Raw genomic sequence first — 20,523 nt, forward strand, 5'->3', positions numbered from 1 at the left:
CCATCCCGTTCAGAGACACACCATCTTCCCAGGGAGTTGTGGGTGATTCTTAGTGTGGTATCTGCCATAGTTCTGAGTCAGCTTTGCTGATTCCAAACTTGACCACAGAAGCTCTCTTCTCTACCAGGACTTTCCTTAGCTCCCCTAGAACACCCATTTCCTGCTTACTCATGGAAAACTACGAACTTATTGAGGAGCAGCCACAAAACCTTGTTAGTATGTATATTTAATTAGGACTTGGACAACTCATAGTAACAAAGTGAAACTACCTGGCCACCTGAACCCAGTCCATAAAGCAGGGTCTTTGGAGACTTATGCTTCTACGCTTTCCCCCACCACAACTATCGCCCTAGAAGAATTTAATTTCATATGTAGAGAGAAAGAGCCTGAGGGGGTGGAGAGAATATACTATCATGTCATTCGTTCATGCCTGCGATTTCTTGGCTTCTCCCTAGTGCTGGGGAAATGATTAATTTCTTGGGAAGGAAGCCAAGAAAATCATGAAAACAGCAAAAATATCTCAACTGCAGTTTCAGAGCACATAAACTTGCCAGTGGAGTGATGAGAAAACTGTTGGGTTTCCCCTCATTAGGAGTGAAGTATTTTATTTGTGTATGGTGATGGTGGTGATGGTGTGTGTGTGCGTGGGTCTGTGTGTGTGTGTGTGTGTATGTGTGTGTGTGTGTGTGTGTGTGTGTGTGTGTGTGTGTGTGTGTAGGTGTAGGTGTTTTATCCTGGCAAGCAAGGAGAAGGCTTTGGGCTTAGGAAAGTAGGGCATTAGAGAGACTATTTCAAGGTTTTGTTGAGCTTCTCGGCCACAGGATGCTGAATTCTTTGCCAACAGTATTGATTGGCTAATATGTATTGAGTGTTCCCTGGTGTGGTACACAGTGGGGTACTTTACAATGTGTGACTTACTGACCTCTGGATGGTATTGTGGAAGCAGTTTTAAGGAACAGGCACCCATTAGAGTCAGGGGAAAAAATAAAAGATAGTGTCCTTTCAATAACAGCAGCAGTTCGTACAAATGGACATGTTAGGATGTGCAGAGCATTCTGCTCAAGGCTGCCTAGGCAGTATTGCATTTACGTTTCCTAGCAACCCTAGCAGCAGCAGGGCAGGATGGGGTGGGGAGCATCCATAATTGGACTATCTAAAGTTTGGAGAGATGTAGTCATGTCTTAGTTAGGGTTACTATTGCTATAACAAAACACCATGACCAAAAAAGCAAGCTGGGAAGGAAAGGTCTAGTTGGCTTGTACTTCCTTATCTCTGTTCATCATTGAAGGAAGTCAGGACAGGAACTCAAACAGAGCTGGAATCTGGAAGCAGGAGCTGATGCAGAGGCCATGGAGGGGTGCTACTTACTGGCTTGTTCATTATGGTTTGCTTAGCCTGCTGTCTTATAAAATCCAGAACCACCAGCCCAGGTTTGAAACCATCCACAATGGGCTAGGGCCTCCCCCAGTTTACAGCTGGATTTTATGAAGTCTTTTTCTCCCTCTTTGAAGCTAATTATAGCTAGTTTCAAGTTGGCATAAAACTAGCCAGGCAATGTACTAGTTTTAAAGGCAAGGTTTATTTTGGCTCATGATGTGAGAGTACAATCCATCATGGTTTGGGGGGCCTGTCGGGTGAAATGTTAGGCTGCCAATCACACTGTATCCACAATCACAAAGCAGAACGAGATGAATCCAGTGTTCAGCTTGCTTTCTTCTTTTTATTCAGTCTGGAATATCAGCCAAGGAAACTGTACTACTCGAATTCATTTCTTGGTTATGCCTTTCTAGAAACACTCAGGTAGATATATCCAGGCTGTGTTCCATGGTGATTCAAAATCAAGTTGACAATGAATGTTAGATATTGTGTTAAGTAACTTAAAATATCTATGGTAAGACCTAGTACTTAACCTAAGGACTTAGGTTCTGACTCCTAAAGCAAAGCCTTAACCTACTGTGGAGGATTTTCCTCCTGGCCCCATCCTGGAATAATGACCCATAAGACTCAAAATATATTTACAAATTCCTAGGTCATATACCTAGGCTCTTCTCTGACTAGCTCATAACTTAACACATTTTACTAATCTACATTTTGCCACTTGGACCATGTGTCTGTCCTCTTCACATCTTGCCAGAAAAATCTACGTTGCCTGGCTCTATCACAGAGTCTTTGCTACCTGGTGGATCTTCCACCTCCTATTTCCTGTCTCCAATATAAAACATTAGTTTTTGATTGACAGGTGATACTTCCATACTGATACAAGAAATTCCTTCTACATTAACCACTGTGTTCCATTGCCTCCCAGAAACAAGTGAGAGCCAAGGATTGTGATTATAGCTTAAGGGTAGAGTTATATACAATGTCAAGCCAGGATAAATACTTGGGTTCATTGCTAAGCACAACTACAAAGAGAAGAGGGTGATGAACGTTCCCATTTCTTGGTGTTTTTGTACAAGGCTTTCAAAAGTACATATCTAGAGCCTAATGGGCTTATAAAGCAGCCAAGGAGGAGGAAATGGTGCTGGTCAGTTTCCACAATAGCCTCAACCTGCATGGGCTGGAATCTGTGTTATGAAATCAGTGTCAGGAAGTCATATAAGGTCTTTGTTAGAAAGATGATTCCAATAAAGTTTGGGAAAGGAAGATTTTTGGAAGAGACATTTCATTATGTCTAGCTTATTGTTTTTATTTTATTACATGGACCAAGAAACATTTCCTGTGAAGTACCAGACTGAAGAGATTTCGGTCCTTAATATCCATGTATGGTCTCACATCATGTGTCTTTTTACTTTCACTTACATAAACACTTAGAAATATAACAACTGATTCTTAGTTTACCGGCTATACAAACTGTGGCTTACAGACTGTAATTGGCCAAACGTTGCTATGGCAGACAAACCCACAGTTCAGAGAAAAGAGATGATTTGTCTAAGGTCATAGAACTTGGGTTTTTCAAAATCAGTTTTATAGATCTTGATGTTGAAACTGGGCGGCTACATGCTGACTATGGGCTGAAAGGGTATATTCCATGGGCTTTGTGGAGGAGATATGTGTACACAGGATAATAGAACACATGCCTGCCCCACAAGGCACCTATGAGTCTACAGAGAGACAAGATTGGGATGCTTAACAAGTTCTCCAGCAATACAGAATCCTCCCCAAAGCAATACATAAATCATTTCAAGAAAAGTGACTTTCTAAATGGTGAGTTCCACGTACCTATGGGAAAGAAGTGATTTTTTTGACAGCTCCTAACCAAGGGCAGGGGAGAGTTTGATGAATGTCTGGGCAGAGGGATCTGTTACTCTCCGTTTCGCCTGCCTACTGAGAACTGGTTTTGAATTTGTCCTGAGGCTGCTAGAGGTAAGATTTAGTAACAAGCTGACCTTTTCCACTTGGACCACAGTCTAACCCACTTTAATCCTCTTGTTAAGTATTCTTGGGATTTGAGAGCTACTCTTATTGGCAAGGTGCCCTCCCTGAAGTCCTCTTACTGGTGGTTCACTCTGCTGGGACATGAGGGTCTGTACTCAGCCAGGTTCTCAGTAGAGGAGTAGAGGTGATTGACTGTGCTTGGATGGATGAATCGATATGGGCTGGGTAGGCGATCAGAGCCATCTGTGATCTGGAAAGCCTGTGAAGCCAGTAATTGTTCCTTCCATCAAGATGGATGCCTCAGCAATTCTGATCTGACAATTCTGATCTGGAAGAGTCCTGGAGGGTCTCAGTCTCTGTCTCTTCCTTCTCTCTCTCTCTCTCTCTCTCTCTCTCTCTCTCTCTCTCTCTCTCTCCTCTTTAGTCAACACTGGAACCCAAAGAATCTTGAGTCTTATAACAGCAGTAGCAGCAACAACAAAGATAAGCATACTCATCAGCAAAAAACAACAGCAGGCAAGGATATAACAGTGCTATTTCCTCAGACCTGTTCCTATCTGGGCCCTGCAGGAAGATCTATTCCCTGGAAAAGGGTCTTCTCCTCCACTTCTTAGATAATCTTGGAAATTCCTTTATAGACCCACCAAAAGATCTGTGTCTTAGTTGATTGCTGACCCAATCAAGATTAACACTTACATAGTCTTCTTTCTAACACTCAGATCTTAGAAGACCTGACTGTGGGAAGGGAGAGTATTGTCAGTGATTCTCTTCAGAAATGGGTAATGATTGGATTAATATTGGGCTGAACAGTACAGTGCACTTAAATAGGATATGAAGGGAAGGAGAAATAAAGAAGCTAGAATGAAAAATATGGAGGTAGCATTAAGCCACACCCCCAAAATCTGTAAAAGACTGCAAAGATGTGTTCCAGGAAATATCCCAACATTCGCTCCCTGAATGTCTGATGGACACTGCCTGAAGCTGTATGTTACTTTTAATCCAACTCTGTAGCCTGTGACAAGTGTTGATGGAGTGGAAGGAGTAACAGAAATGTCTAGAAAATAGACTTCTTTCTTTAGTCACACATGGCAGAGTTAGCTGATTGTTATCCTTCTAGGATGTGGACTTGCAGCTGGTAGATAGCCCCATACACACTCTGAGACTGCATCTCCAGGATTTCTTTTGCATTCAAATGGGAATAGGGACTTGTTATTATCCATTCAAAAGATGGGGACATTATATGTGCTACTTTCTTGGTGTGGTCCATCAAATTGTCAACCCATATTGCCCATGCCCCCTTTCTTCTCCCATTTTCTAGGTGGAAAACTTTCAAGGTGAACTCAGAGATTGTATATTGAGGGAATCAGAGTCCCTATTACTCTGAGTCTAGAGGTCTTAGTATATTACCCAACATGGTAGCCACTAGCCACTTAGAGATTTTAAATTTCAGCCCTTTAAAACCATTACAACTTCTTATCTTTCATGGCCCTATTTCAATATTTGGGGAGCTGCTCTGGCTAGAGGCTACTAAATTGAAGAACACAAACTTGAAACGTTCTCTTTATTGTCCAAAGTCCTTCTAGATAGCTCTGATATATTATATTGGTGCTTTTATATAATTAAATTTTTTGTTAACTTTCACAGTTGGTCTCCACCTTCATATACAAAAGTTGGACAGGATTGATGAGAGATTTTGTTAATCTCTAAAAAACTGTATCATTAAATTTTATCATTGGCTACTATGGCAAACTTTCATGAAAAAAGAAAAAAAACCTACTAAAGGAGAGTCTATTTTGGTTCAGAATGTGAAGCTTCAGTCATCAGGCAGGATCATAAGGCAACTGATCACATTGCATCTGTAGTCAGGAAGCGGGGAGAGATGAATGCTAGTGCTCAACTTGTTTAGTCAATTATATTTAGCTGAGGACCCAAGTCCACTGACTAATGCTACTCATACTTAGGGTTCATCTTTCTACTTCAATAAACCCAATCTAAAAATTTCTTCACATGCCCAAAAGTTTGACATCAATGTCAATTACCTGAATGCCTGTCATATATCCAACACTGCTACAGTGCTACATCAGCAAAGATGATAGGCTGATTTCATGACCTCAATAATCTCAATGCAGTAGGACAGGTGGTAACATTTTTCTAGATACAAATCTGGGTTCGTTTCTGAAGAAGCAACAGTAATCTCCTTTACCTGTTCTCTAAATACCAGATTGATTCCTACAGCTCGGTCACTGAACCAGGGCCTGACTTGGGAAGTTCAGAGGATGAGGAGAGACCCAAAAGAAAGTAGGCTTGCAGAAGTATGTGCTGAACTTAACCAGCTAGCTTTGCTGTTACCTTCCTAGAGCCTTCATATACTGTTTTCTTGAAAGCCTGCCTCGGTGAATCATCTAATAACTGCCAGAAGCAGATACTTATATCCCATTGGCCAAGGCACTGAAGACAAGAGAAGGATGAGAATGACTTGCAAAGCAAACTAATGGCCCAAACAATGTTGAGTTATCCATTGTCTCTCTTAATGTGCTCTCACTTCCTGCTACGCTACATGAACGTCACACATCATGTTCTCTACACGTTTGCTGTTTATATATCTTTTTCCATAGACAGTATGTTGTGGGGAGGAAGAGATTATGTCTGTCAAATGTACCACCACATTCCAGGGATATAAAATGTAATACAATGCAACAAAAATTAATTCCTGTCACTATATGCTGACAGTCATTCTATCTCTGTGTGTGTTTGTGTGTGTGTGTGTGTGTGTGTGTGTGTGTGTGTGTGTGTGAGAGAGAGAGAGAGAGAGAGAGAGAGAGAGAGAGAGAGAGAGAGAGACAGACAGACAGACAGACAGACAGACAGACAGAGACGGAGAGAGAAAGAGAGAGATTCCTGATGTTTAACTATACTATGTATAGAATCTAATAGATGCTATATGAACAGAGATATAGGGGCCTAATTGTATAGGCCCTAGTTTTTTGTAAGATTTACATATTTATTTATTACATATGCAGTGCTCAGCTTACATTACATGTATGCCTGCACACCAGAAGAGGGCCACATATCTCATTACAGATGGTTTTGAGCCATTACATGGTTGCTGGGGCTTGAACTCATGACCTCTGGAAGAGCAGACAGTGCTCTTAACTGCTGGGCCATCTCTCCAGCCTGCCCCTGGTTTTTTAAATCCTATTTTATTTAGTGTTCCTTAATGCTAATCCCTCCCTTCCAACTCCCTGACCCTAGATAGGAGAGAAAGAACGTTAGCAGGGACGGAGTCCATAGACTTCTTTAAACTTAATTCTGGCTGGTTAAGGTCATCAAGTTCTTTGGGAAAATACCAATTTCAGTTATCAGGCTATCTAGAAGTGCAGCAACAGCAAACAGCAAATTCAGCATGACAAATAAGAAGCCTTCTTCCTCCTCCAAGCCTTTTCCCCTCTCTCTACTCACCCTGCGTCCTCAGAATCCCACTAACTGCAGCTGACAAAGACCACATCCCTCTCCATGCTGCGTGAAGCTGTTACCAGTTGGCATAAACCATGCCATGAACAAGGCAATTATCCATGATGGACAAACTAAAAGCAACTCCATATCCCATACTTGGGATTAAAGGAAAAACCTGTTTAATAACAGAACTGATTCTTTGAAGAAACCGTAACCTCCACTACAAATGTGTTTGTGTAAGGGTTGTGTAAATATGCATATTTTTGAAGACCCTCCTCTTGGGTCCCATTGCATCATGAGCAAGGTAACATCTTCTCAAACTGTGGTAGCTGTGAGGTTTATGTTAAGTGTTATTTTAAAAAAAAATACATTGCAAGCTGGGTGTTGCAGCTCATACCTGCAATTTCAACACTCAGGGGGTGGACGCAGAAGTATAAGGACATCCAGGGCTACATAGTAAGTTCCAGGCCAGCCTGAACTACATAGTAAGATCCCTTTCTCAATAACAACAGCTCTCGAGACTCCACTCCTGAGAACTAATGATTGAGGAGGCTGCCTGAAAGTTCTCACCTTTAGCAAATTCTGTAGTAATTCTGGTATTCCTAGTCTAGCTACCATACTTCTCAACCTACTATGGAGGTATATTTTTGTCTCTCGGAAAAAAAGAAATGCACTTTCTACCACTTCCCAAGTATGTTCCACTGAAGAAGGGCGTCTTAAACTTAGGGTCCTGTGAACTTGAAGACGCTGACCTACTTTATATTCATGTGCCAGTGAATGATAAACTAGTGCATCTTCGTTTAAAAGGGGACATCTGGACCTCTGGGAGCATAAGTAATGTGATGATGTTGACAGAATGTAAACTTCATTCCATAATAATAAGGGCAGAACTGGGGGTATCAAAAAATTTAACCACTCCCCTTGTCCTAATGTTGATTTAATGTCAACCTTGTACTGCTTGGGAAAGAACTGTTTATAGCACAGATCAGTAACATTACTCCTACTTAGAGCACCTCCTATGTGCTGTATCGACAGCTGTGCCTGTTTAAACACACATTGCTTGGCCCTGACAGCAGGCTTCTTTTTGCCTCTTGGACTTTCCTGTGAATTAAAATGTGTTATTCATAACTCTCCTAACTCCCAAGTATTTGAAAGAACAGATGTGGGCCTAAAAGAATAATCAACTCCTGCTAATCTTGCCTAAGTATGAATAGCTGCACTTGGGTCTCTAAATTTGTGATGTTGGCATAGCATGAATTGCCATATGGCCATTCAGGACTGGATGAGGTATTATGCTTATGGGAAAACTGATGACTTAGCTCAACAATTATTAATCTCCTAGACACTATAGGTGAGGGCCCAAATATATAGGAAATATTTCTTGAGCTCGTATGTCTTATGAGCTAATTTGAAACAGGATATACATGTGAGGTAATTCAAGTTTCCAATCTTATTTGCATAGTTGCTTAAGCAAATAAACCACCACTCAGAGTCTCAGGATGCCTCACAGACCTACCAAGCTGAGCCAGCTATGAAGAAGTAATGTCAGAGCATCTGTACTTTTAACAAAGTCCCAAGTTGATGCAGATGACCAGGCAGAATTTGAAACATGCATGTCTTAAAGGACCATGGATAATTTCAAAGAACAAAGCTGTCTTGTGCAGTGTTGACATAAGTGGTTAATCTAGCCAAGCTATGTGTTCACTCAATATTCACTGAGTGTATAGTGCCTGCTCTTGATCTGTTATTGTTTGATAGGGTTGAGAGCTATGTAGAGCCTCTGTAGCTTAGGGCAGGCTCACCCAGAGGACAGTCTACAAGTACAACCAAGAGACATGAAATGATGTTTCAAAACACAGGACCTTGTTACAAAGAAAGCCAGGAGTAATAGATGCCACAAGATTGGACCAGAGTTAATTTTGTTACTTATACATGTATTGAGAACTTCTTATGTGTCAGAAACATGCCAGATACCAGAGAGGTCATTAGCAAACTGTGACATCTGTCTTCATGGATCCATTTAAATTTTTTTTGAGAAAATAATGTATAACGTAAAATTCACTGTTGTGTTTTCCAGAATATCATTAAGTGTATACATATTACTACTTCCTATCTCCTTCTAAAATGCTGTACCATTTTAGTGAGCACTCAGCACTCCCATCTGCAGTCCCAGACAACTCTCCATTCTTTCTGTTTGTATGAGTTTGACTTCATTGGATACATTCTATATGCACAGAATTATACTGTGTCTCCCTCTTGTGTCTAGCTTATTTAAATTAAACAACATTGTCAGAGTGTACTCTGTTGACATAAAAACCACATATCTCATCTTAAAAGGAATAAGAGATAGCTCACCCTGCCCATGGCCTAGTGCCAATCCCACTAGGAGACCAGTGAGACCACTACAACAATTTTGAGCCAAATTTGAAGCAAGCCTTAATTAAACGCTGGCCAGGATGATGGACTCTGGCCAGGTCCAATGCTAGACTCCCAGAAAGTGGCAGTGAGTCACATTTTGCAGAGACTTAAAGAGACAAGCTCGTAAAGCCACTGTATTTCCCATCAGGTCCAATCAAGGGCAAGCATACATCCTGACATATTTCATGCCCACATACCTGTTGCCCACATGCGATAAGTGCATCTATTGCAGTTGAGTCAAACCAACTTGTTTGGGGGAGTAAAAACATTTGTGGCTTGTTATCTCCCATAAACATAGCCTCCAGCATTTCAGGAAGTATGCAGTTTATAGACATTTTTGTTTCATGGACCTCTTAAGCACAGTAGTTAAAACTTAAAACATAACTTTGGCTCTCGCAATAGGAACACAAATATTGGTTACCCCGAATTCACATTCTAATATGGAAGCATTTTCTCAGGGTTTTTATAGTTTTATGGAACAAAGAAAGTTATAGCTCAAGGCAAGTATAGAATACATTGCTGGGCACACAGGAGAGGCGGGTATGAGGCTGGGGGAGCTATTCTATAAACCTAAGATGTTATCTGATGACGTTCTTAGCTCTTGGACTGGTGGAAGCCAGTGTTCTGTTGTGTTAATAGCCTCTAAGGGGTTTTTATTTTAAGACAAAGTGTTAGTTCAGACACAGAGAGGGGCAAGAAATGGTTGTCCTAGAAGGCTGAAAGTAGCCTACGATGAAGTAATATCATCTGAACCTACAAAATTCCAATCTCTCCACAGTACTGACATTCCAATTTGTCCACAGTTCCTGTAGACTGCTCACAGCCAAACACAGTCTTTTCAGGAATTTCCATTCACAGCTCTTAAGGCATGTGTGAGGATTCAAACCCTTTTGCTTCTACCCCATCACATGCACAAACCCCATCTGTCTCAGGCATCAGCACCTGGCAGATGCACCCAGGTGTTTCAGCTAACTGCCCGAGTCCCTGCTCCCCAGTATGCTTGGCATAGCCCCTCGAGGTGGAATTGCTGGATCACATGCTAAACCTACAAGTAAGTGAAGACCCATGTTATTTTCTCCATGGAAATTTCATTATTCTGTAGCCTTTAATTTGGGGGAAGGTAGCAGATGTGTCATTCCTGTCAGGATTTTATGTGTACTTATAATAATAACTATTTCAGAAACCTTCAGTTTGGCTACCTAGGAGTCACACTAAAGCTCCGGACTGCAAACCCACAGCCTCCTCCACCCCTCCTTTTCCCCTTCTCCATCCTCCTGTCTCCATTTACAATGAGGGCAGCAGAGAATCCCAATTCACCATCCAGAGTCCAGCTGCACAAGAGACCGCAAACTCCAGGTCAAGATGACCCGTAATGCGTGTCTCTGAATCCCCCTTTGTCAAATTACCCATAATCCTCTTGTCATACTCCAAAGAACAAGCTTGTAATTTAAGAGAACTTGAGCTCTGCTGAGTTTCAACAAAGTCCTAGGAGTAAGTCACTGGAGAGTTTTTTTTTTCCACTCGAGAGTTTTAATCTTAGCCTTACTCGCTCTTGCGTTGTAGCCCTGGGCGGGTCATTTAACCTTCACATTCTTCCCTACTTCCTGCCTCACTGTGAGATCAGTAATCCATGAGGGCAAGCAGAGTCCTTCTGTGTGGTCTTCACTCAGCTGCAAAGGACTTGAGCTTCTTTCTTCCTGTGTCTTTGTGTCAGAATCTGAGACCTCAGCCCCGGTGGTGGCAGGAACACTTTGCTTTTCGCATGCGCTCCTCGTGACTTTTAGGAACTGATCCTAGGGCTTGCCGTTTACCTGCAGCTTTTTACAGTTAAATGTCTGGTCTCAGGAGATGAGTTTTCCGGGAGAAGCTAAAAGTCGCTAAGGGAGGTAGATGTTCTCTGACATCTCTTACCTCTCCCTAGAATTGTGAGAATTGAGGTCAAATAATATGAAGAATGTTGCCTCTGGAGAATGTCAGCTGGCCGCTGTGGAAGTGCATTGGGGTAGCCTTACTTCCAGAGGCAGGCTGTTTGTCCATACTGTCATTGGTGCCGAACCCAGGGAGTCTTAGTGTTTGTCAAGGAAACTGCCGTCCCACAGAAAGCATTATTGAGAAGCATGTATTTTCCAGAAGGTTTGGTATGGTGCCAGAGGAAGGGCTTTTCCCTTGCCTCCCACACCAAAGACCTTGACATTTTCATGAGCCAAGTCTTCCTTACTAAGTCGCCTGTATAGCTGAATCACTGCAGGGACTCCCTGCACTGCTTGCTGCTTTCCACTAGGACTTGCAGAGCCTTTTGTCCTCCCCTCCCCCCTTTCTCTCTCTTTACATTCAAATCACTTCCCTCTCCCAGAGCCTGCTGAGCAGCTGTCATCCCAGGTCCCACCTCAGCTGGCTTTTCATCTAAGAAGGCAGGAGTAGGTCAGATCCTCTTAACTATGTAAAACCCGGTTTTGCATAATAGATATTTTCATCTTGCTGGTAGAAACCTGGACCGCATGAGACTTGTTACATGGTGGTAGACATGATGTGGTGCGACTCTTCTGGTTTCTGTTCCTCTTCCTATAAATCCACCAGGAGTCAGATATGGAGGCTCCACCCCATAGCCTTCCTCAATCCTAATCACCCTAAAGGCCCTAAGGTGTATATCTGATCCATCCTTTTCAGTAACTCACAGTGGGAATGAAATACAACTCAAAACATATTCAGTCATGACCATAGCTATGATTTTTTTACTGCAATAATTTCTACAGATAACGTGTGTGTGTGTGTGTGTGTGTGTGTGTGTGTGTGTATTTGTAAATGGCATATATGCATGTGTCCATAGTATATGTGAGTATGTGCAGGTGCACTTGCCCTTGTGGATATGTCTAGAGACAAGAGTCTGGTGTATGTCTTTATCAGTTGTTTCTCCACATTATTTCTTGAGACAGGGACATGGTCTTTCACTGAACCTAAACTTCTCCATTTCAGCTAGACAGTCTGTCTCCAAATTCCAGGGACCCTCTTATTTCTGTACTCCAGTGCTGAGTTTATAGCTGTGTACCACATCTAGATTTTCATATGGGTGCTGGTGATCTGAACTCCCATACATAGCAAGGGCATTTATCACTGAGTCCCCAGGGCTGTGGTCTTTACTGAGCACTGATGTTCATCCTGTGTATTTAATACATATCGGCAAGCCTTGTTTTGTGGCCCTTTACAGTGTCCAAAGGAAGGCTGTAAGGACTGTTGTTTTGAAGCTAATATTTACAAATATTCCACCTTATAATGACCCATAACAGATGTGAAGGAGTACATGACAGACCGTTTGAGGCAGAAGGTAACAGCATGGCATTTGGAACTGAGTTTCAGAAACACAAGTATCTATCTCAAAGATGGTGTCATCATGCAGCACAGGGCTGAGTGACATCTATATGCCTATTCTAGTATTATTGTCAAATATAGACCTTGAGATTCCAAAATCACATCACAGCTTGATGAAATTAAAAAGCCACCATTCTCTCATCTCTTCTCTTTCTGCCTCCCACCATGAGTGCGTTTGACAAGGAATACAATGACACCCAGTAGGGGCAATACAATGTGTCCATTCTCCATTCTGTGGCTTAGAACACAGAAACATCACAGCTGGAGCAAAACACACACACACACACACACACACACACACACACACACACACACACACACACACAAATCCAAGTTCCCTCCTCAGTTTTCTGTGTAGAGATCCATGCTGGGTTGATATGTTGTGCCAGCCTCATTTCTCAGCTTCTCCTGTTTTCCCCGCCTTTTCCCATCCCTTAAGCATGTGTTAGTTGGTCGCTCCTTTCCTACTATGGGTTAAGTATATAGTGTGTGTCCAGATGGTAATGCTTATTGGAGAGGTGACGGAGACTTCAGTATGTGGTTCCGCACAGGAAGTAGGTCATTGGTGATGTGTGTATCGGGGCGAGGACATGTGGATTGTACCTCAGGTATGGCCACTTCCTCTGTCTGCTTGTTGGCTGCTCTGGAGTGAGCAGCCATGCTCCTCTACCCACTCTATGCTGTCTGCAGTGTTGCAAGCCTCGTATGGACCACAGCCTTTGAAACCATGAGTTAGAACAGAGTCCCTTCCTTTAAATCTTTTATGTCAGGTTAACATTCTCCATCCCAAAGAAGAGATTACCTTCTTCCCGCCACAGTCCCGTGTATCTAGAGAGGAAGTTGAGCCTATAGAGGGAGAACTTAGGGCCAGATTCACTATTTACTGGCAAAGAGTGAGTCTAGCTAAGCTGTTGGGATTGTTTAAGTCTGTTTTTCCATAACAGAGATAATGACTGCTATGTCTAAGCTTCTTGCTTAGACAGTTTCTCCTCCCAGGAAATGGGGCTTAAAATCTATTGGCTGTGGGAGAAGAGACCTCGACATTAAAAACAAAAACAAACAAACAAACAAACAAACAAAAAACCCAATAACAACCTCGGGAACAAGTCAGATCTCCTTTATCCTTTACAAAGAAACAAACTTGCCTTTGACTGTTAGGGTACACCCTTAAGTCCCATGTACCCCCTCTACCTTATCTGGCTTCATGACAGAAGCAGTGGCTTTACAGTCATAAACAGGATGCTCCTTCCCTCCATCCCTTAGCCTGAGACAAACCCTCCTGACTTTGTACATATTTCTCCAGAGAGCCAGAAGAGGTCAAATGCTGCTCTTGGTTGATGATGCCCTTGTTCTTCCTGTTGTATTTTATACTGTGGGGTCCCTCGGTTCTGAATCAACTGTGAACATATTTCTCATTATTCTATACAAATGGGGGCCTTCTCCTAATTTTCATGCAAGATAACACATTGCTTTGGGATTCCCATGCTTCTGACTGTCATGAACTCTGAGCCATTCTTTGCTTTCATTTGTTGATTCCACACATTACCAGGTCCTCCTGGGTCCTTATTGGCAGGCTGATCTTTTCCATTCCTTTTATTCTTTTCTTCTCTTGCCTTATACACATTCACTGTGTTGCATCCATACCCAGCTCAGGAATAATTTAGATCTTGGGTTTCCTTATCAGTAATAGGAATAATCATTGACATCATCATGATCACCAGAACCACCACTATCATCTTCATCATCTTCATCATCATCATCATGTCATCATCGTCGTCATCATCATAATCATCATCATCTTCTCCACCACCATTCTATATCAAAGAGTTATTGAAAATAGTAAACAAAGTAACAGACACATTTGTACACTGAGCAGTTGACACATGTTAGCTATTATCAGACTTACACCACTGAAACACGCCCAGTAGATTGTTTTTATTGCCACAAGAAGCATCATTCCCACTTTAACCCTATCTTTAAGCTCTCTTCCACTCTCCCCCATTCTCCATTCCTTATTCCTGTAAAATGTTAGGGCAGAATTACCATTTCACTGTGGTAAAGACATAGGAAGTGTCATACAGGAGTCCTTCCAGGAATAAGGGTTCCAGATTGTTAGACCTTGAAATAAATTCTACTACCAGGAGTTGAATAATTTTGACCTAGCTTCTAAACCTCTGTCTGTGAGATTTAGTTACCCTGTCTGGAAAAATCAAAATAGTTATAGCTATTATGCAGGACTGGTATAGGAATTAAAAATACTGATGCCTAGCATTGGGTCTGATATAAAAGTCTCACTGAGTGAAGAATTGAGAAAATAGTTTTAGCTTGGAAAGACATTTTTGTTTTTGTTTTGTTTTGTTTGAAGCAAGGTTTCTCTGTGTAGCCTAAGCTGTTCTGGACTTGCTTTGTAGACCAGGCTGGCCTTCAACTCACAGAGATCGACCTGTTTCTGCCTCCCCGAGTTCTGGGATTAAGGGTGCCAACCACCATGTCCTGTTTTTACATTACTAAAAGCTTTGCTGGACAGCCAAGTTCATCCACAGTTGTGCCTCAGTCTTTTCTAGAAGCTTCCATTACTACCTTACTTCCTAGGAGGCCCCTCTGAGGGCTGTATACCTGAGGAAAGTGATCTCAAGGAAGTACTATTATTTCCTCCATCAATCTTTCCTAGAATCCCAGCTTCATTTTCCTCTTTATTTACCATTTCTTCATCTTGTGTTCTCCCAGGACCAGATCAACTTCTCCTTCATACAGTAAAAACATGGTGATATGCTTAAGATACTTTTGAATCTGTACTTTACTATACTTTTTTGCAGGAAGAAGTCCTTCTACATTGAATTTGTAAACACATCATTGTGAACACTGATTTTCTCATTGGTGTAATTTTAAGATCGCTTCTTCCACGTTAATTTCCTCCTTGGTGACTTTTGCTGTCCTGCTTCCCCTACAATACCAAGATACATATTGGCCAAGTATAAAAGTTAATAGACTTTTGTTGCTGTTATTTCTTAGTGGAGTTTTTTTTGTGTGTGTGTGTGTGTTGTCATGTGGTTGTACATGGGTTTGTGTACATGTTTATATATGTTCATGTGAGTGAAAAGTCCATGTACTGATGTCAGGAGTCTTCTGTTACTCTCTATTTTATGCATTGAGACAGAGTCTCTCAACTGAAGTCAAAACCCACTTATTTGCCTAGTATAGCTACCCAACTTGTTTTGTGGATGTCCTATCTAAACATATCGAGGACTATGGTTTCAGAAAAGCCACCAATCCACCTAACATTTATATAATGCTAAGAATGATAACTCCATCCTGAGGCTAGTTGGACAAGGGCTTTGCACACCAGGATCTCCTGGCCTTTAAAAGTAATTAACTTATTTTTAAATTAGCATATGAAGGATTGGTCTTCATTATGGGATTTTCAAATACAATTTGCTGTTTCTCCTTCCCTCTATTTTCTCTCTCATTCTTGTGCCCACTCCTGCGTATCTTTTCCATTTCCTATTGGTGCAGTTCTAAGTTAATTCTCACAAAGTCTACAGCTTGCAGACCATCTGATCATTAAGTCACACTATTTATTTTTTGTCTACTCTGCAGAATAGGTCTTCTCCACAGGGTTCCATATGCTTGGCAGAAATTAGCTCATGACTCAATCCCTTTCCACCTGCTTTGTAAAAATTGAAGTGTTTCCTGTTTGTGGTAAGTGAAAATAGGGCTTCGATGGAGTGTAGGGATTTGAAAACAAACTGGAGTTTTCAAACCCTTTTTGAGGGATATTGTGCCCCAAGGAACATGGAAACCAGGCAGGGGCAGCTCTGTACATGAGAAAGTACAAGGTGTTTGGAAAGCAGGCATGCCTGGGCTCAGATCTAAGTTCAACCTGGCATATAGTTTGAGCCCTTTGGCACGTCAGTTAACTTTTTAGAACCTTTGTTGGCCATTGCATCAAGTAGAAACAGCAATACCTGCTTCATCAGTGCTATAGTTAAGACTAGAGCTGATCCACATGGCTCTCCTGACAATGGCTATTGTCTTATAGTGCCACGTAATGTTTTTATTCTTCCCTCCAAGAATGTGTCTGAATATCTCCAAGCATGCACCCAAAAGTGCTGCAGAAATCATTTTTTAAGTATACCCAAAACTTTGCAAATAATTTCTTACCTGTATCCAGTCCCATGGAGAAGTTATGTTTAAAAATTGAAGTAGTCTGCTATGCTTCCAAAACAGGAAGAAAACATGATAAAATATCTGTGTGAGTTAGGCCTGTTTTTATCTCCTACTTGACAGCCAGAAAGAAAAGTCTGAAAATTATCTTTCTCCCTTTACCTTGAGTTATCATGAGCTAAGCAATTTTTATGTTCCCTAAAGAGGAAAATTTAATAAGATGCGCAGGAAGCCGGCTAATAGTTTTTAGTTGTGCATTCAAGAATGGACCTTGATAAAAATGTTTGTACCACCTTTGTATTTGATGTTTATCTGTTAGGAGCTGGTGCATTTAGTTCAGTGATAGAGCATTCACTTACCATGGGTAAAACCCTGTGTTCAGTCTACAACAGTGCTCACACATGTGCGTGTGCACATTACATACACACACACACACACACATGCATACATGCACACACACACAGATTCACACACTTAGAAAAGCTAAATTAGTAATAGTTAGACTGAGTGTAATAGGGTAGTACCTCTCTTGGCCTCCTGCTACCTGGGTGAGAGCCACCAGCACTGTGGCCTTTAATATCATTATTTCTGCTGAGAATAATTAGAATGGCCTTTAGCTGCTGAAACTTCCAAAATTAGCCCCTGCATAAAAAGTGCTTTAAAAATTGCTGTTCCTTGTCTTGTGAATGCGAATAACCAAGTGAGTCTTTTTCTGTCCATGGTGACAAACTGGCAAATAAATAATCATATAAATGGTCAGTAAGGGCAGATAATTTTATGTCTCAAGACCAAATTAATTCGAACCCTAAGGAATTCCATGAATTGGCTTTTATTTGTTTGCCTTTTACTAATGAGCAAAGAGGAATCCAGAGAATCCAAGCAGCTTTGACCACAGGCTCTCTTGTTATAACGGTTCCAGTATTCAAATGCAGAGAGTCCATCAACTCGGTGGTCCATACAGAGAAATCATTCAGCTATTAATCCTTTAAATGGCAAGTGTTTGTTAATTACCTGCTGTATGCCAGGTGGTACCCATCATGGTGAGTACCAGAGTGACACAGGCAGGTTTTATTCTTGTCCTTGCACTTATACCTCAGTGAGTTAAATGGATAAAGACATGGATGAAAATAAATACTGTAATCAGAATTTAAACACCAAGGCTTGAGATGGAGATCAAGGGTGAGGTGGTCTGTCTGCATCAGAGGTGGCAGGAAGGCCCCTCAGGGAGGGATGGGTGGAAGCTAAGACCCGGGAATGTCCTCGACACTTGAATGTGGCTATTAAATAGGCCACAGAATCTAGAAGAGATTAAGCCTTACATGTTACTTCAGACTATGACGTCATCTCACATTTCAAACTAGAAAGTAAATGGCATACCCTACGAAATAGGCGTGCAAAGACATCCCAATTTCATCTGAATCCTTAAACTTCTTATACCAGCTGCTCCGGTACATCACTAGCCTTAACCTCACTCACCACTGAGCTTTCTCACCACATACAGCAAACCCTGTCTTTCCTGACCTGAGCACTCATGCAAAATGGGTTTCTAATAGCATAGCCTCCTCACTGGACAGAACCTGGACCACTGAGGAAAGGCGTCCTTTGTAAGAGAAACAAGAGCCTTTCCAAAGCACTCCACTGTTAAATTAATGCCCAGGCTTTAGAGATGGCATCCCACAGATTGCTTTCTTCCCAATGGCGCTGTGTGCCCAGAAAACCAATTCATTCAAACTTAGGTTAATGGAAGGTTTTGAAGCTTTCAAATAGGCTGAATTTTGAGCTTTGCAACTCATTTCTTCAAAGTATATGTGGTACCTTGGGAATCTCTTTTTAAAAAATATGTCAAGTAATATCCAGCACTTTATTCTTACTTTTTTGTACATCTCTGTTAAGCTCTACATTTAAAGGCCTCTTAATTCCCCTGTTTATTGAAATTTATAAGTTTAACCTAGAAAAATAATTTGAAGTTCTCATTGATAGGGTTTGAGTTAGGTTACACATTTTCTGTAAAATATAGTAATATGATTCTTTTGATCAGAGTAAGATAGGGACAGATAAATGATCCTACGTGGACTTCCTTGACCTAACACTGACAGTAGGTAAAGGCTATGGAGGAGAGGCTGGCACTCGTCTCCTGTCAAGGGCCAGGCAGTCAGTGTTTTGAGCTTAGCAGGCCGTATGGTCTCTGTTGTCTCTCATCTCTTCTGGTATAATATGAGACCAGGTAGAGACAATAGGTAAGGACTGACTATGGATGCACTACAGGGATGCTCAGAGGAGAAACTTTCTGAGAAACAGGTCACAGGCTTTCAGAATGGAGTCTGTAGAACCTGTTATAAATGGTATAAGTAAGTAAGTAAATAAATCAATAAATAAATAAATGGTGTGAAATAATTGATCACTTAGTGATTAAACATATTGAAAGATGTGTGCCAAATTGTTTAGTCTCCATGATGCTTGAAGGATAAAGTAGGAGAGTGACATTGCCAGCATCTGCTGGGCCATAACAAGCTCATGACTGGCTCGTGAACACCACAACCAGACAAGTCTTAATGGAGAATCAGACTTTGTGCCCATTGTGGTCTGAGCGAATCATTGTTGTCTTTGTTTGGACTGTGTCCTGGGGCAGTTGCTGCGATTTCATGCTTAGGAGGCAGCACACAAGCACAGAATCAAACTAACAAGTTTCTGTGGAGAATTTTGGGAAAGCCAGACCTTCTAGGTTTGCTGTACCCCCTGAGCTATAGCCGCAGCCCCACATAATTATATTTATACAAGAGCAGAGTGTAAATAGCACCCGTTGGGGGTAGGGTTTTTGTCTCGAGGGGTATCTAGATAAACAGTAAAAGGATTTAGTTATACTTTAGTTATCCTACCATTTTATTGTATGTGGATCCTTACTGCAGAGCCTCGAGGAGTGCAAAACCTTAAATAGGCTGATGTCTCCACAGCCTTGGGTTTCCATAGTCAGAACTCTTGCCCAGTTCGGCCCTGCATCCTAAGGCTGCTTCAGGTTCCAGTCTAGCAGAGGGTGTTCCTAAGCACGACTGAAGGAAGAAAGCAGTTCATCTCCAGCTTGCTTCCAGCAGGGCTCTCGCTTTTGCCTTGTAAGGAGAGGGAGAAACCTTAGAGCTCTTTCTCTCTGTCACACAACGACACAGGGAAAAGGCAGCTTCATCTGAGCCCGCATCTGAAACTGAACCCTGCCAGACTTTGACCTTGGACTTCCAGACTACAGAGAGGGAGAAATCACGCCTGCTGTTTCAGCTCCGCAGACGGTGGCATTTTGTTATGGCAGGCCAAGGGATAAAGACAACAGTCAAGTCATTCCCTTGAAAATAGCTCACGAGTATTAAGCGAAGACTTCCATGTATACACATATACACAAGAGTGAGAGAGCAAGAGAGAGTGAGAGAGGTGGGGAAAGAGGGAGGGAGGGAGGGAGGGATGGAAAGAAGAATAAGAGGAGATAATTGGGAAGAGGAATATGAACTCCATACCATGCATAGAAGCTACAAACTGTCAGCGGTGGTGGTGGTGGTGGTGCACAGGTTTTAATCCCGGCACTCAGGAGGTAGAGGCAGGTGAATTTCTGAGTTTGAGGCCAGCCCGGTCTATAGAGTGAGTGGACAGCCAGGGCAGTGGAGAGAGAGAGGACAGCCAGGGCTACACAGAGAAGCCCTGTGTTGAACAAACCAAACCACCACGGACAACATCAAAAGTCACAAACTGTCACAAAATTAAATA

General features: G+C 41.8%; 1 protein-coding gene and 2 long non-coding RNA genes across 5 annotated transcripts in view; 1 reads left to right on the top strand and 2 right to left on the bottom strand.

Moving 5' to 3' along the window:
* Positions 1–20,523, bottom strand: part of LOC311585807 — a 948,711-nt gene that overhangs the window by 729,184 nt on the left and 199,004 nt on the right. The window lies entirely within an intron of this gene.
* SGCD (sarcoglycan delta) overlaps positions 1–20,523 on the top strand; it is a 916,564-nt gene that overhangs the window by 604,622 nt on the left and 291,419 nt on the right. The gene's annotated exons all lie outside the window — the stretch shown is intronic.
* Positions 13,714–20,192, bottom strand: LOC311585808. The gene is made up of 2 exons (XR_014775356.1): positions 19,653–20,192; positions 13,714–14,426 (listed from the first exon to the last, which is right to left on the bottom strand). It is a non-coding gene; the product is annotated as an uncharacterized lncRNA (long non-coding RNA).

This window comes from Acomys minous, assembly GCF_964271855.1.
Source record: "Acomys minous genome assembly, chromosome: 16".
NCBI classification, from domain to species: domain Eukaryota; kingdom Metazoa; phylum Chordata; class Mammalia; order Rodentia; family Muridae; genus Acomys; species Acomys minous.